Source organism: Heptranchias perlo, chromosome 1 (assembly GCF_035084215.1).
Source record: "Heptranchias perlo isolate sHepPer1 chromosome 1, sHepPer1.hap1, whole genome shotgun sequence".
Taxonomy (NCBI): domain Eukaryota; kingdom Metazoa; phylum Chordata; class Chondrichthyes; order Hexanchiformes; family Hexanchidae; genus Heptranchias; species Heptranchias perlo.
In genome coordinates this window covers 150,816,692-150,833,305 of record NC_090325.1, presented here as the reverse complement: position 1 = coordinate 150,833,305, position 16,614 = coordinate 150,816,692, and positions in this window count along the sequence as shown.

Sequence of the window (16,614 nt, the reverse complement as noted above, 5' to 3'; positions counted from 1 at the left end):
GGATAGTAAGAGCTTGGGGCTGGGTGGATAGCTTGGAAAGTCCAAGTTTCGGCTGCACTGACAACTGGAGATTAGCCAGGCTGTTTTCACAGTGTTTTTCAATGGTGTTTCTAGGATGGTTCCTGGCTGTTTCCAGGCTGTTTCTAGGGTGGTTTCAGGCTGTTTCCAGGCTATTTCTAGGGTGGTTCCAGGCTGTTTCCAGGGTGTTTCTAGGGTTGTTTCAGGCAGCTTCTAGGTTGGTTCTAAGATTATTTTAATTGCTACAGTTACTTTCAAAAATATGAGAAAAGATATAGGCCCTGAAATTTCAGTGAAGTGGGAGGGTAGAAATAGAGTGAATTTAGGCAAAAGTAGGGTGAATCTAGGGACATCGAGAACTTGGACAGCAAGACAGTGGAGGAGAAAATAACAAACCACATTAATGTTTTTGTCACAGGGTCATTCAAGGGAGCTACTGATGACTTCTGCCAAATTAATCAGTTCATAGTGCATTGCTGAATAAGGAAATGCCTTGGGTGCCAGTGCAACTCACTTCATCTCATTTGACAGTGGAGCCAGACAAATGCGTTTGGGGTGATCAGTTTTTATTGATTCACATGTTTTCCAAAAGCTCTCGGGGCAATTGACTGCATGCATGTAGCGATATGAGAACCGACTGTCAAAACTCACTACTTTATTAACTGTAAGGGCTTTCATTCCTTGCATCTTGTGTGCAACTACAAGCATAGCGTCCTTTATGTTAATGCCAAGTATGCTGGGAGTTGCCATGACTCCTTTATCCTGAGGCAGTCTACGGCCCTTGCTCTTTATCAGAATCAAGGGCAAGTCACAGGCTGACTTATTGATGGCAAGGGATAGCCAATATTACCCTGGCTCTTGACACCACTGTGGTAGACCACCAGTGTAGCAGGGAAGCACTACAGTGAAGCTTATATCAGAACTTGTATTTAGATTGAGCAAGCAATTGGTACGTTTGTAATGGGCAGGTGGCTGATTGTATTATCCTCCCAGCGCTGCCTCTAAAACTGTCATAGATTGTTGTGCCCTCCATAATTTTGCTCTGCAAAAAATCCTGCATATAGAAATCCCCAAGGAGGAAGGAAAGGCAGAGCCTGAAACCCTAGAGGGTCATGAAGAAGATGCTGCAACATCACAGATAGCAGCAGGTTGAGGGCTGTGAATCAGACTTAATGAAGAAACCTTCAGTCACATGTGATCTAGCTCTTAACATTCCACCTCAGCAATCATCAAGATGGCTATTATCCAACCTGCTGCTGTGCTGAGGGAGAGCAGGCTCCTCGGAGAGCTCTCTTGCTATCTCACTGGAATGGGGACCTGGTACTGATGACCAGAGATCTGGGGAGAACAGACCTAATGGAATCACTATGATCCTTTAACCCCTGAGAGAATGTGTACCTGATATCCTCTAAATCCTCCAATATGCTCAACTGGAGAAATCTGATTCTGGCAGCTATCAATCACTCCTTACGGTCTTCCAAAGTCTGAAGACCATTTGTAAGTGCCTCCACATTGAAGGCACTCAGTGGCCTGGAAGCATCACTGTTTTGGAGGACATTTGGAGATGTTTCTGTGCTGCCATTTACTCCAAGATGTACTGCATTGATGAATAACCCTTCCTTATGTTGCCACAGAGGATGTCATCAGATTCTGCCACAATCCTTGCCATCTGCTGCATATCATATGAGATAGTACACATTGCCTCCGTGTGTGATACTCTGCTTACAACTTTCTCTTCAAGTCAGGACCTCTGAGAGCATTGCCTGATGCTGTAGAGCTAGGAGCTGACTTTTCCTAAGCCTCTGTTCAGGAACATTATGTTCCTCTTCCACTGCCACATCATCTGGCTTCCTTGTGTTTTGCGACTGTCCCAGTGACAAATCATGTCTCTATGTGGGTTAGTGAGAGTTAGTAATAGGGTGAATAACAGAGTGAGTGAATTTCTGGTACCTGTGACCAATGTAGAAGGTCTTGGTATCTCTTCTGTGCCATCTTCCAGTGATTTACATCTTGGTGTTTCTGTAAAGATAAAAAGAATCACAAAGACTATTGGATAAATTAGGTATTGCTCACAATTTGTTTTTTGCTGCTTTAGGGGTTTCTATGCAATAATAGCTACAGATATAATATATATGAATGTTCTGGAACTTCCAAGACATTCAGCTGGTCTGAATGAACCCACTGTGGCAGCAAATCGTGAACATCAGAATTTCGGAGCCAAAGTGTCTTCTGGTAGTTAAATGATCAAAACAATTACCTTTCAAAAATTCAAACTCAATAAAATTTTGCAAAATTGGAACCAATTACCCTATTCATTGATTTAATTTCTTATTCATTGATTGAATTATGTTGCACTGAATCTGTAGTTTTCTATTTTTATAAAATTGTTCAGTTAAAATCACATTACAACCGATTGTAGTCGGATGTGACTAATACCTTTTACATTGATAGATTGGGACTTCCAATTCTTTAATTACTCGCTAAATGTTTCTACCTATTGAATGTAAGTGCTTCTATAGATTCTTAATCTGTAACTTTTTAACTCTCTGCTGAACATATATGCGTGCATGGATTATTAACCTGTAAATGTTTTATTACTTGTTAACTGTTTATACTTGTATCGATTGTTAAGTGGTCAATTTTAAATTTTTTTTTTATTCGTTCATGGGATGTGGGCGTCGCTGGCGAGGCCAGCATTTATTGCCCATCCCTAATTGCCCTCGAGAAGGTGGTGTTGAGCCGTCTTCTTGAACCGCTGCAGTCTATGTGGTGAAAGTTCTCCCACAGTGCTGTTAGGTAGGGAGTTCCAGGATTTTGACCAAGCGACGATGAAGGCGATATGTTTCCAAGTCGGGATGGTGTGTGACTTGGAGGGGATGGTGCGGGTGATTTTGTTCCCAATGTGCCTGCTGCCCTTGTCCTTCTAGTTGGTACAGGTCACGGATTTAGGAGGTGCTGTCGAAGAAGCCTTGGCGAGTTGCTGCAGTGCATCCTGTGGATGGTGCACACTGCAGCCACGGTGTGCCAGTGGTGAAGGGAGTGAATGTTTAGGGTTGTGGATGGGGTGCCAATCAAGCGGGCTGCTTTGTCCTGGACGGTGTCAAGTTTCTTGAGTGTTGTTGGAGCTGCACTCATTCAGGCAAGTGGAGAGTATTCCATCACAATCCTGACTTGTGCCTTGTAGATGGTGGGAAGGCTCTGGGGAGTGAGTAGGCGAGTCACTCACCACAGAATACCCAGCCTCTGACCTGCTCTTGTAGCCACATTATTTATGTGGCTGGTCCAGTTAAGTTTCTGGTCAATGGTGACCCCCAGGATGTTGATGGTGGGGGATTCGGCGATGGTAATGCCATTGAATGTCAAGGGGAAGTAGTTAGACTCTCTCTTGTTGGAGATGGTCATTGCCTGGCACTTGTCTGGCACGAATGTTACTTGCCACTTATCAGCTCAAGCCTGGATGTTGTCCAGGTCTTGCTGCATGCGGGCATGGACTGCTTCATTATCTGAGGGGTTGTGAATGGAACTGAACACTGTCCAATTGCCAGCGAACATCCCCATTTCTGACCTTATGATGGAGGGAAGGTCATTGATGAAGCAGCTGAAGATGGTTGGGCCTGGGACACTGACCTGAGGAATTCCTGCAGCAATGTCCTGGGGCTGAGATGATTGGCTTCCAACAACCACTAACATCTTCCTTTGTGCTAGGTATGACTCCAAACACTGGAGAGTTTTCCCCCTGATTTCCATTGACTACAATTTTACTAGGGCTCCTTGGTGCCACACTCGGTCAAATGCTGCCTTGATGTCAAGGGCAGTTACTCTCACCTCACCTCTGGAATTCAGCTCTTTTGTCCATGTTTGGACCAAGGCTGTAATGAGTTCTGGAGCTGAGTGGTCCTGGCGGAACCCAAACTGAGCATCGGTGAGCAGGTTATTGGTGAGTAAGTGCCGCTTGATAGCACTATCGACGACAACTTCCATCACTTTGCTGATGATTGAGAGTAGACTGATGGGGCGGTAATTGGATTTGTCCTGCTTTTTGTGGACAGGACATACCTGGGCAATTTTCCACATTGTCGGGTAGATGCCAGTGTTGTAGCTGTACTGGAACAGTTTGGCTAGAGGCGCGGCTAGTTCTGGAGCACAAGAATTCAGCACTACAGCCGGGATGCTGTCGGGGCCCATAACCTTTGTTGTATCCAGTGTATTCAGCCATTTCTTGATATCACGAGGGGTGAATCGAATTGGTTGAAGACTGGCTTCTGTGATGGTGGGGGTATCGGGAGGAGGCCGAGGTGGATCATCCACTCGGCACTTCTGGCTGAAGATTGGTTGCAAACGCTTCAGCCTTGTCTTTCGCACTCACATGCTGGACTCTGCCATCATTGAGGATGGGGATGTTTACAGAGCCTCCTCCTCCCGTTAGTTGTTTAATTGTCCACCACCATTCATGACTGGATGTGGCAGGACTGCAGAGCTTTGATCTGATCCGTTGGTTGTGGAATCGCTTAGCTCTGTCTGTAATATGTTGCTTCCGTTGTTTTGCATGCATGTCATCCTGTGTTGTAGCTTCACGAGGTTGGCACCTCATTTTTAGGTACTGGTGCTGCTTCTGGCATGCTCTTCTACACTCCTCATTGAACCAGGGTTGATCCCCTGGCTTGTTGGTAATGGTAGAGTGAGGAATATGCCGGGCCATGAGGTTACAGATTGTGCTGGAATGCAATTGTGCTGCTGCTGATGTCCCACAGCGCCTCATGGATGCCCAGTTTTGAGCTGCTAGATCTGTTCTGAATCTATCCCATTTAGCATGGTGGTATTACTTGCTAATGTGCTACATTGATGCTGGGGAATCTTTTGTCAGTCTTATTATGGCTAACCACATGAAAATGGAATCTAATTGATCCTGTCTACAAACCACAAACCGTTATGAGCTTGATTGTACGTGAGATTGTTGGAACTCTGAACTTGCCTCATTTACATCATAGGGCCGATTTCTGAATGCGTGCTCTTGAATGGAACCTTGCTTCCCATGATTTTGCACCCATTAAAATTATGCGCTCCCAGAGGGTGAGGCATCATGTCACGATCCTGCATTTGGAATGCTGGCCCGCATGAGTGGATTCAGAGCACCAGCAGGAGCATCTGAACAACTGCAAGTGTTTCGTTCAATGCAACTTGGGAGAAACAGATTGGAAAATGGGTGGAGATTTGTTATCCTGTACCTCTGCCCACTTTGCACATCACGTACCTAAAACAAGTCAGAGGTTAATTTATATATTAATGTGGGGACAGGGACATTCTGCATGCCATTTCTTGATGTTCTGACATGCAGGGCATCCATGTTTAATTACTCCCATCCAATCAGGGAATTCAGGGTTACTAGGCAGTATTAAGTTTACCGAATCAAAAGCAAAATACTGCGGATGCTGGAAATCTGAAATAAAAACAGAAAATGCTGGAAAAGCTCAGCAAGTCAGGCAGCATCTGCGGAGAAAGAAACAGAGTTAATGTTTCAGGTCGAAGACCTATCGTCAGAACATTCTAGCATTTTTCTTGTACTGCTGCATCGGATGGAAGAAAAATAAGATATATTTTGTCAACTGATGGGGATCTCTCTCTCACCTCTAGCCTTCAACCTCTCTCTCTATTGCAACCTTTCTTATCTTTCCTTATTGAATCAATCCTATTATGGTTGTGCTCCTTTGGACTTTTCTATCTTGTACCATATAAAGTCCAAACAGGCTGCCTTTCTAACTCTGGTCTTTTTGTGGATCCCTCCCTCTCTTCACTCCACTATTGGCAGCAAACAGTTTAGCTGCCTTGCTCCTTCTCTCCGGACTCCCTCCTTCAAACTCTATGCATCGAATGCCCAGTTCTGATGAAAGGTCATTGACCTGAAACGTTAACTCTGTTTCTTTCTCCACAGATGCTGCCTCACTTGCTGAGCTTCTCCAGCACTTTCTGTTTTTATTTCAGATTTCCAGCATCCGCAGTATTTTGCTTTTGATTTAATGTCAACCGCACTTCTTTTCTTAATAAGATAGTGGCAATTAGTAAAAGATTCATATTTTTAATACCCTCCGTGCTGCACACCCAATATTTTTCCCATCTGTAGGTAGGAGCTAATGAAGCCAACCTATGAACAAAATGTGTTGCACACACCATTCATATGAAAGATATTAAACTTTTCATGGCAGACGTGGTTATTAGTGATGCATAGCTTGTGTATTTAAACCAGTGATCTCTGCTCTGAGCTTTTGGGTTGCTGCCAATCATAGGCACAGGCCAGCAATACAAACACACAAATCATGCAATATTAATATCAATCTCTCCTCCAAGAAAAATTAATATCTTCAAAGCAGATAGTCTATGGAGGAACATTGCTTCACTGGCTTCTGTTGTTCAACCTAGATGTTGAAAATGTTTAATTATGGGAATTCTATGGGCTGTTGCAGCTAAGCCAATAACTAACTATTAAATGTTAAAATCCACGGCCCTGGGTTAGAAAAAAATGATCTATTATCATGTTAGATTAGTATTAAACTGAAACAATAATATTAACTATGGCTTTTAACTAGCCACGTATCCAAAACCTTGTATTGTAAAGATGTGAGAATAAACTTCAAGCATGCTATCTAAATATCAAATAGATTTTTATTCTGAAAGGGTTATCATATTTGCATTAAATACATGCTCATTTGCATATCACGTTAAATGAGAGTTAGCAAATTGGCAAGAGAGGTTAATATTTATGGCTTCATTACGCTGAAATATTAGACCTTAAAAAGTGTAAAAATCAGTATTAATCATGCCTTTTCAGAACATAAACGCAAGTGGGTTGGAACTGAACTTCTCACAAGGCTCCAAGTAATAATTACATTGGCATTTAGTGTGAGCATCATTAGGGCCAATTTAGAATAACTGGAATGGAGTGCACTGGGACCTCAGCAAAGAGGGAAATTATGATATTTAATCACTACAAAGCACCATCCATAAAGCTTCATTAAGTTGCACTTTCAGTGAGAAATCATTCAAAATTAACTGGGTAAATGGTGCCTGATTTTTTACACTGAGGTGACGTTTTCAGCCAGATGCCTTCTAATGCTTATTTCACATGTGACTAATTCAGCAGAAATTTAAAGTGTTACATTTACTGGGTGCTCTCAGCTGTCTTATTAGGCTGAATGATTAACATTTTACCTCAAAGTGATTAAAAAGAGACCCAAATCAATTCATACAGTTCAACACAATTCTGTTGAATGGAGACCTGGTAATTATTCACAATCCAACTTGCATAGATTTCAATTCCATTCTTTATATTTTTAATATCGGTAGGAGGAAGCTGAACAGGTTTTTATTTATGCCAGACTGTGTTCATGATACCGATTATTAACATTTTAATGGCTTTTTGATGCCTCCCCAATTCATGATGCTCGTTAATGCAAATTTGATTGTACACATCTGCTAAACTGGATACTTTTAAAATTATATTTTGTTTCAGGGTTTATCTTTTCCAATGTAGAAGAATCAAGAAGCAGGAATATCAGGTTTCTTATCCAACAAAAAACAATAATAAAGGATATTTGAACAAGCAGCTACCTGGGGGTGAGGGCTAGGAAGTTGCATCAGTAACAAAAGTGTGATAAGTTGAGCTGGCCACAGGCAGAGCTATAGGATGGAAGAGGGCTTCTGTCCCATGGACATGATGCACTTGTCAGATGCACCCGGAATTCCACAGCACCATTTGCCCCGATGTGCTGACCCAGGCATAGAATGCAGGGTTGGCTCATTTGTGTGCCCGCTGACATTGGCTGAGCACAAAGTTTAGGTGTGGACTTTAGTTAGCAAGGAATGGCTGAAGGTTTCAGCAGCAGGTTGTTGAGCAGGAGATAAGTAAAGAAAGAACTTTATATAGTGCCTTTCACGACCTCAGGATATCCCAAAGCTCTTTACAGCCAATTAAGTATCTTTGAAATGTAGTCACTGTGTTAATGTAGGAAACACGGCAGCCAATTTGTGCACAGCAAAGTCCCACAAACAGCAATTTGATAATGACCAGATAATCTGTTTTTTAGTGATGTTGGTTGAGGGATAAATATTGGCCAGGACACCAGGGTGAACTCCCCTGCTCTTCTTCGAAATAGTGCCATGGAATCATTTACGTCCACCTTAGAGGGCAGACGGGCCCTTGATTAAACACTTATCCGAAAGATGGCACCTCTGACAATGCAGCACTCCTTCAGTACTGCACTGGACAGTCAGCCTGGATTATGTGCACAAGATTCTGGAGTGGGGCTTGAAACCACAATCTTCTGACTCAGAGGTGAGAGTGCTACCCACTGAGCCATGGCTTGGCTGATACAGTCACAAAGTAGTGAACCTTTTGCAAGACTCAGTAGATTGGTAGATAAGGGCAGGCAAGGTAACAGACCAGCCACTGTCCCTTTTCCTTCTTGAGCAGCATGGACATTAACACACTTCAACCTCTAAAATCAGTAATTGTACAAGTCACCCTTCACATTGCACTGCAGTTAAGGGTTTCTCCAACTTTGTGTCTTAAAATATGTGTTGCTAATTCCCCTAAGAGGAATGCAGAATCTTAAAACCTGTTCCTCCAGCTACCAGCAACTCTATTACATCAGCTGCCTGATGCCTCCTGGAAAACATCCCTCACATGCTCGTCTTTGCACAACCTTGTTATTTGCATATAGAAATTTGCATACAATGCCTGTGAAAGGCAAGGGACTGGAGGAAGCATACTAGACATTAGAGAGCTAACCCTCTACAAGGAGCAGGCATGGGGCTGGTGGGGAAGCATTCTGCTCTAGCCATGGGAGATATCAAAATTGGTGGGACAGTGCAGGCTACAGGTTATTGGCTGCAGACTTAGTTATTCATTATGACATCCCTGTGAAGAAGCAGACAGCCAGAACCTTCTTCACCCTTCACTGTCTACTTAATCTCTTGAGGTTATGCTCATTCATTGTTATCTTATGCTTCTCTTTCCTGTAGATGTATCACAGCAATAAATGATGTGATGACGATGACAATGGGGATGATGATGAAAAGACGAAGAATGACGAGGACCAGGCCATACAAGAATCCTTGGAGCAAGAGAAAGTTTCCTGTTCCATTGACCCAACCCCTTTCACCCCCGGGTCACTTCCTTTCTCACTCCCATGATTCAGCTCAGATACTTTCACCCAGAGAAATGTAGATTGTATAAGTGAGGTTGTGGCATCAAGAGAGTCACAGAACTGAGTGAGCCGGAGGAGTGGGGATTGTTTGAAGATGTGCCCACTTGCCAATGAAGGCTGTGGAGAAGGCTGCCTATGACTTCGGAATCGTGAGATCCAGATCCCATGGTACTTACCTGAAAAGGATTTTTGAGAAACATCACACCTTTGTGAATATTCTGAGAAGCTCTTCTAAATTCATTCTTAGGGTATGGGTTTCGAGAGCAAAGCCGAAACTTATTGCCCATCCCTAGTTGCCTTGAGAAGCTAGTGTTAGTGTAGCAGTTTAATACAAATAGGCCACTTCAGAGGGCAGTTAAGAGTCAACCACACTGGTGTGAGACTGCAGTCACATACAGGCCAGATCAGGTAAGGATGAAAGGTTTCCTCCCCTAAAGGACATTAGTGAAACAGTTGGGTTTTTATGCAATCTAACGATGGTCATTTTTACAGCAACTTGTGCAGCAACTTGGGAGATAGTACATGGTTTAATTATGGCTACTTGAAATAAGCCAGTGGCATAGAAATTGAGTCCGTGGGTGACTTTTACAGCCGGAGTTCAGAGCTGTCCGGACAGATCATCTGAGCCATAGGTCTTCTTGCAGAAGCTGGCACAGCTCTCCTACAACGTCTTTGGTGTAGTGCACTCTACTCAGCAGAGCTCAGAAGATCTGTGTGACCTGCAAATTCTTTAAGGGGGTGGATAATATCTTGCAGAGCACATTCTCTTCAAATGCTGCTTCCCTCTTTTTTCCTCCATCCTTATTGTTGCAGCAGATTATCTCGTCATTTATCTCGTTGCTTTCTGTGGAACCTTGCTACTCACAGGTTGGCTGCTGCATTTGTCTACATAACAAAAAGTGACTATTCTTCAAAAGTAATTCATTGGCTGTAAGGCACTTTGAGACATCCTGAGGATGTGAAAAATGCAATATAAATCCAAGCTCTCTCTCCCTCTCACCACCTCGTCATAAATGCACGTAGCTTAAGGAATAAAACAAACGAATTAGAAGCACAAATTCAGCTTAAAGGGTATGACAGAGTGGTCATCACTGAGAACTGGCTACAAGCAGGGCATGAATGGGAGATAAATATTTCAGGTTATAAGATCCTTAGAAAGGACAGGGAAATTGGAAAAGGAGGAGGAGTAGCAATATTGATAAAATACACTATTACAGCATTAGAAGGAGGGGATATCAGTAAGGGTGAGCAGGCAGTAGGAATTGAGGAATAGTAAAAGATGCAAGACTTTGGTGGGAGTTGACCTCCTGATAGCAGTGATGAAGTAGTGGGATGCATAATTACAGAGATCAGAGAAGCTTGTTGCAAAAATAGAGTGGTTATAATGGGAGACTTTAATTTTCACATAGACTGAGAGTAGCAGATCAGCTCGAGTTCCAAAGGCAGCAAATTACTTGAGTATATTTGACAGTTTTCTAGAACATTATGTTCTTGAACCAACAAAAGGACAGGCCATACTAGATTTAGAGATGAGTAATGAGCCAGAATTAGTTAACAATCTAACAGTAAGGGAACATCTGACTAACAGTGGCCATAATGTGATTGAATTCGGCATTAGGTTTGAGAGGGAGAAGGGTGAGTCACAAACCAAGGTTTTCAATTTAGGTAAGGCTGACTTTGAAGGGATGAGGCAGAAATTGACCACAATAAACTGGGCAGAACTGTTAATGGGTAGAACTACAGGTCAACAGTGGGAGGTGCTCAAAGAAGTATTTGGTACAATACAAGACCTGGATATACCCTAAAAGGCAAGAGCTCTACTTGTGTAATTAAACAGCCTTGGTCAACAAAAGAGGTAAGAGATAGTATAAAATAAAAAAAGGGCTTACACGAATGCAAAGAATAGTGGAGATCCCATGGACTGGAAGAGATATAAAGAACAGCAAAGGGATACAAAGAAAGTAGTAAGAGTTGCAAAAAAGGAATATGAGAAAAAATGTGAAGGATCTCAAGGATAACACTGAAAGGCCTTACAAATACATTAAGAGAAAGAGGCTGGTTAAGGGTAATGTGGACCCCTTAAAGACAGACGCAGGCGATATTGTAATTGAAAGTAAGGAAATGGCAGAATTGCTAAATATTTACTCTACAGTAGAGGAAGTGGATAAAATACCAGAGATACGAGGAAAAATAAAAATAAATCAAGGGAAGGAACTTACTAGGTTTAATGTAAGTAAAAAATGGTAATGGAAAAAGTCTGAAGATTGACAAATCTCCAGGACCTGACGGTTTCCACCTCTGGGGATTAAAAGAAATAGGTGAGGAAATTGCAGATGCTTTAGTCATAATCTTCCAATGCTCTCTTGATTCAGGAATTGTCCCATTGGATTAGAAATTGCTAATGTCACTCCATTATTTAAGAAGGGTGGGAGAGAGAAACCAGGAAATTATAGACTATTAATTTAACATCTGTTGTGGGGAAGTTACTAGAATCTGTCATTAGGGACAGAATGACTGTGCACTTGGACAAATATGAACTGATCTGAGAGAGTCAGCATGGATTTGTAAAGGGTAAGTCATGCCTAACAAACCTAGTTTTGATTTTTTTTGAGGAGTTCACTAACATGGTAGATAAGGGAGTGTCTATGGATGTTATTTATATGGACTTCCAGAAGGCATTCAATATGGTTCCACACAAGAGACTGTTAGCAAAAATGAAAGCTCATGGAATTGGAGACAACCTATTGACTTGGGTAGAGAATTGGTTAGGAGGTAGGAGACAAAGAGTAGGGATAATGGGTACGTACTCAAGTTGGTAGGATGTGACTTGTAGTGTCTCCCAGCTATTTCCTCTGGTGGGGGAATCCAGAACAAGGGGGCACAATCTTAAAATTAGAGCTAGGAATGAGATCAGGAAATACCTTTTCACACTGTGGGTAGTGGAAATCCGGAATTCTCTCCTCCAATAGGCTGTGAAGGCTAGGTCAATTGAACATTTCAGGACTGAGATTAACATACTTTTATTAGGTTTGGGTGTCAAGGAGTATGGATGAAAGGCAGTTAAATGGAGTTGAGGTACAGATCAGCCATGATCTAATTGTGATGTGGAGATGCCGGTGATGGACTGGGGTGGACAAATGTAAGGAGTCGCACAACACCAAGTTATAGTCCAACAGCTTTATTTGAAATCACAAGCTTTCGAAGCAAAGCTCTGAAAGCTTGTGATTTCAAATAAAGCTGTTGGACTTTAACCTGGTGTTGTGCGACTCCTTACAATGATCTAATTGAATGGTGGAACATGCTCGAGGGTCTTAATGGCCTATTCCTGGTGACATGATCCTATGTTCAAATGTCACTCCATTATTTAAGGCAGGAGATGGGGAGAAATCAGGAAACTACAAATTACAGTTTAACATCAGTTGTGGGGAAGTTACTGGAATTGATCATCAAAGAAAGAGTGACTAAGCACAGGGGAAAATATCCCTGTGGACTCACAAGCCTTAGGCTGTCAGAGGCAAGGTCAGCAGCTCTATCCAGGTGCAAGACAAAATAAAAAAACACGACAAAATCTCTTCTGTAACTTAAGCAATCACTCTTCAAAGCTTCTCCGGGTTGCAATCTCCAAAGTAACAGTATCAGCTCATGCTGGCAACAGGTACACCTCTTATCAGTCATCCTAAGTTACCCTTGGTGCATTGGAGTTGTTAGTCATGGGTTTTAACCACTCCTATGTCAGGCATCCTAATGTACATATATTACAATGACCTCCCATCAGCATTACCACAAGCACAGATCTGAACGGAATCACCTGTGAAGCTATTACGGGGTGGAATCAGATCCCACCACAAAAAAACGTCAGTAGGCAGTATTTATACTCTAAACTTGCTGCCCAATGTGAGTAAATTCACTGCTGCCGGGCATGTGCAAATAAACCATAAAAGGAGACTTGATTTTAGTCAGAGCAGACATGCAGCTTGCAGCACGTACAATGCTGTTCATATTTGCCTCCTCCGGTTGTGGATGAGTGCTTGATAAATTATCGGCTAGCTCTATTCTATAGATTAAATGGTTGCTCCTAGCACTGTTGTATTTAATGGGTAGGTGAAAAGGAGTATTGTTATCCCAAATCTGTGAGCATGTCAGTAACTTGACATGAATTTTTGAAAAGCTTTTAGAATTTAACAACACTTAAGGGACCCATAAAGGTTCACTAGATTGATTCCTGGGATGAGAGGGTTGTCCTATGAGGAGAGATTGAGTAGAGTGGACCTATACTCTCTGGAGTTTAGAAGAATGAGAGGCGATCTCATTGAAAAATATAAGATTCTGAGAAGGCTTGACAGGGTAGATGCTGAGAGGCTGTTTCCCATGGCTGGAGTGTCTAGAGCTAGGGGGCATAGTCTCAGATAAGGGGTCAGACATTTAGGATTGAGGTGAGGAAAAATTTTTCACTCAGAGGGTTGTGAATCTTTGGCATTCTCTACCCTAGAGGGCTGTGGATGCTCAGTCGTTGAATATATACAATGCTGAGATCGATAGATTTTTGGACTCTAAGAGAATCAAGGGATATGGGGATCGGGCAGGAAAGTGGAGTTGAGATCGAAGATCAGCCATGATCTTATTGAATGACGGAGCCGTGTAATTGAGGGGCTGTACGGCTACTCCTGCTCCTATTTCTTATGTTCTTAACACTAATCAAGTTAACATAAGTCTATCTTTCTGCAGCAAAAATGTTACAGAAGAATCCTTGCTCCTTTTCGTTTTCATGTTTTTCAGTTGAAACTTTCTCGTGGTGTAGGTTTGAAATTAATAAAGGTAACTAGTGAAATGGGACAAATAATGGATGCAAATGTTTAGTGCATTGCAATTTTAGCATTATCACTCCAGTAGTAAAGACGTTTGTGCTGTGTTTGTACGTACAATCTTCAAACATGTGAGGGCCAAAAATCCACTGGCCTTTCGGCGTTCTCGCACCATAAGTCCAGTGGGAGTGTGAAGAATGGGCCTGGAATTAGACTGGGACCAGAATTCACCAGGTCCTAGCCTCTGCTGTCAGTTTCTGTGGAAACTTGCTCCGCCCCAAACAAGATCAACCATGACAGAGGGGACATGCCCAGGCAAAGGGATTCCCAGGCAAGAAGTTACCTGGGCCCTGGCCTGGAAATCTGCCAGCAGGTGCTTACACCAAGTGAGAGGAAGCATATCAGCCTGCCAGTTGGTGGGTGTGAAAGCCAGTTAAGGATTCAGGCCTGGATCTTGGGCTTGATCCCTGGAGACCTTGAAAAATACATTGACTTTTCTTGGCCTCCTTATAAATTGGGCTGCTGGGACATCAGAACCTTAATTTTTTGTATTGGCCTGACACCCACCCGAAGCTAGCACCGTCCAACATAATTACTGGCCCCTCCATTCAGGTGGGCACCCATTGGCAATGTTTTAATACGATGACTTCCCCCCCTCCTTACCACGCTTACTCTGCTGGAGTAAGGAGGGAAGGTAACCAGTGGGCGTATGGTGGCATTTACTCGGGATATCAGCCTCCTGATTCTTTTGGCCCAGTAATTTACAGCTTACACTAGTATTAAGTGGTAATTCGTTTGACTTTGCAGTCCTGGCAGAGAGTCTTGCCCACCAAGAGTGATTATCCAAAATTTGATCGTGTGGCTCATGATTTAACTTATTTTATAGGGTAGAAAGACTGTAGGCAGTGTGGACCCCAAATTTCGCAGATTCCTTCTCAGTGGGCGAAGCTCCCCGTTGGGATTGCAAGGTTGGAAAATTGTCCCTTTAATGTTGCAATGATATTGCATTTCTATGTGTCACGAGTGTGTTCCCAGTAAAATAGAAATTAAAATTTATAAAGTTTAAAAATTGTGCCATTTTAAAACTGTGAGCTGTTTTCTAACTTTATATTTGTTTGATTCTATGGGGGTGAAATCCATCTTGAGCAGTGATATAAAACAGGTGATAATGCAGCAGCTGGTTTTACAGTCCGCCCAATTCTCCTTTCCTGCTGAAGTTGAAGTTGCCGCCAGGAATCCTTTGAGCTGACACGTTCGGAGGAAAAGGGGACCAATGGAAGGATGTCCAAGAGGTGTTCTGAGCCCTCCCGCCCACAACCACACGCCAACATCTGCAGAGGGAGGGAAGAAACCTAATTTTGACAGATAGTGGAGGCTCCTCAACCCAATGTTCAGCTGCTTGAGGTGCTTGTGAGGCGGGTTTTTCTCGACTACTCCAGAGCACCATCCCATAGGTCAGCACTGCAGCATGCCTACAAGAAGGTGCAGCCAAGTTTCAGACCACAGCTGACTGTTACTGTCCCTGTCCTTGCAAGCTCTGTGCTGCATGGAGGCTGCTGGCATCCTTGCAGTAGATGGCAGAGTTTGGCATCTTCCCCTCTGCTGACCCAGTCCCGACAAGGCAGGTTACCACAATCATTCCCGGGTGAGTTTTCCAGGTCTTCCTGAAATGGTTGGTGTCATCTTGGCAGATGTGGCCAAACAAGCAGCGTTGGCTCCTGATCTCCTGATCAACCTGGCATGTCTTCTTTCATGCAACACCATGTAAAGTGTGACATGCTGTGATCAGGGTGCTTCTGAAGAACCTTCCAGCATACGGTTAGACAGACATTCACATCGCATTGTGATGTACCCAATGATGGCTGGTGCAGCCGTCATTGGGTACAGGAGCCTCCACCGTGTGTCAAAATTAGGTTTATTCCCTCTCTCTGCAGATGTTGGCGCGCGGGTGTGGGCGGGAGGGCTCCGAACACCTCTTGGACATCCTTCCACTGGTCTCTTTTTCCTCCAAACATGTCAGCTCGAAGGATTCTTGGCGGCAAACCTTTTGATGCCAACAACAGGAGCTAAATAAATAAGTAACTGCACCTGGCACAGAGGCTCATGAAAACCTAGGTGCCAGCTGGAAACAAAAAAAAATCCACAATAAGGGCCTTGAAAAGATCTAACGCACATTCCTTTAAAGTGTTTGGGCCTTTAAAGTGCCCTCTCGCCTGCAGGTCCACCCGAGCCCTTGTCCCCTGCCAGGTTTCAATGGTGTGCTGGAGATGTAGAGTCCAGCACATTCCTGGGCCTGGAGATTGCGCAGAGCTCTTCCACCAACTTATTTGCAAATGTTAATAAAGATCCTGTGTGCTGCAGGCAGATGCTTCAGATGCCCACCCTAGGCCCAACACAAAGATTGAGTGGGGCCTTTTAACAAGTTTGAATCTGGCAAAACTAATTTCTGCCAGATTTTTGTAACTCTAACATCTTGATACCACCCCAAATTGGGGGGGGGGGGGGGCGGAGATGAGACAAAAATGATCTCTGGAGTGTCTAAGCCTGTCCTGAGGTTGGTGTCCCAGGTCAGAGGGTCAACTGGGGTCTAGGGC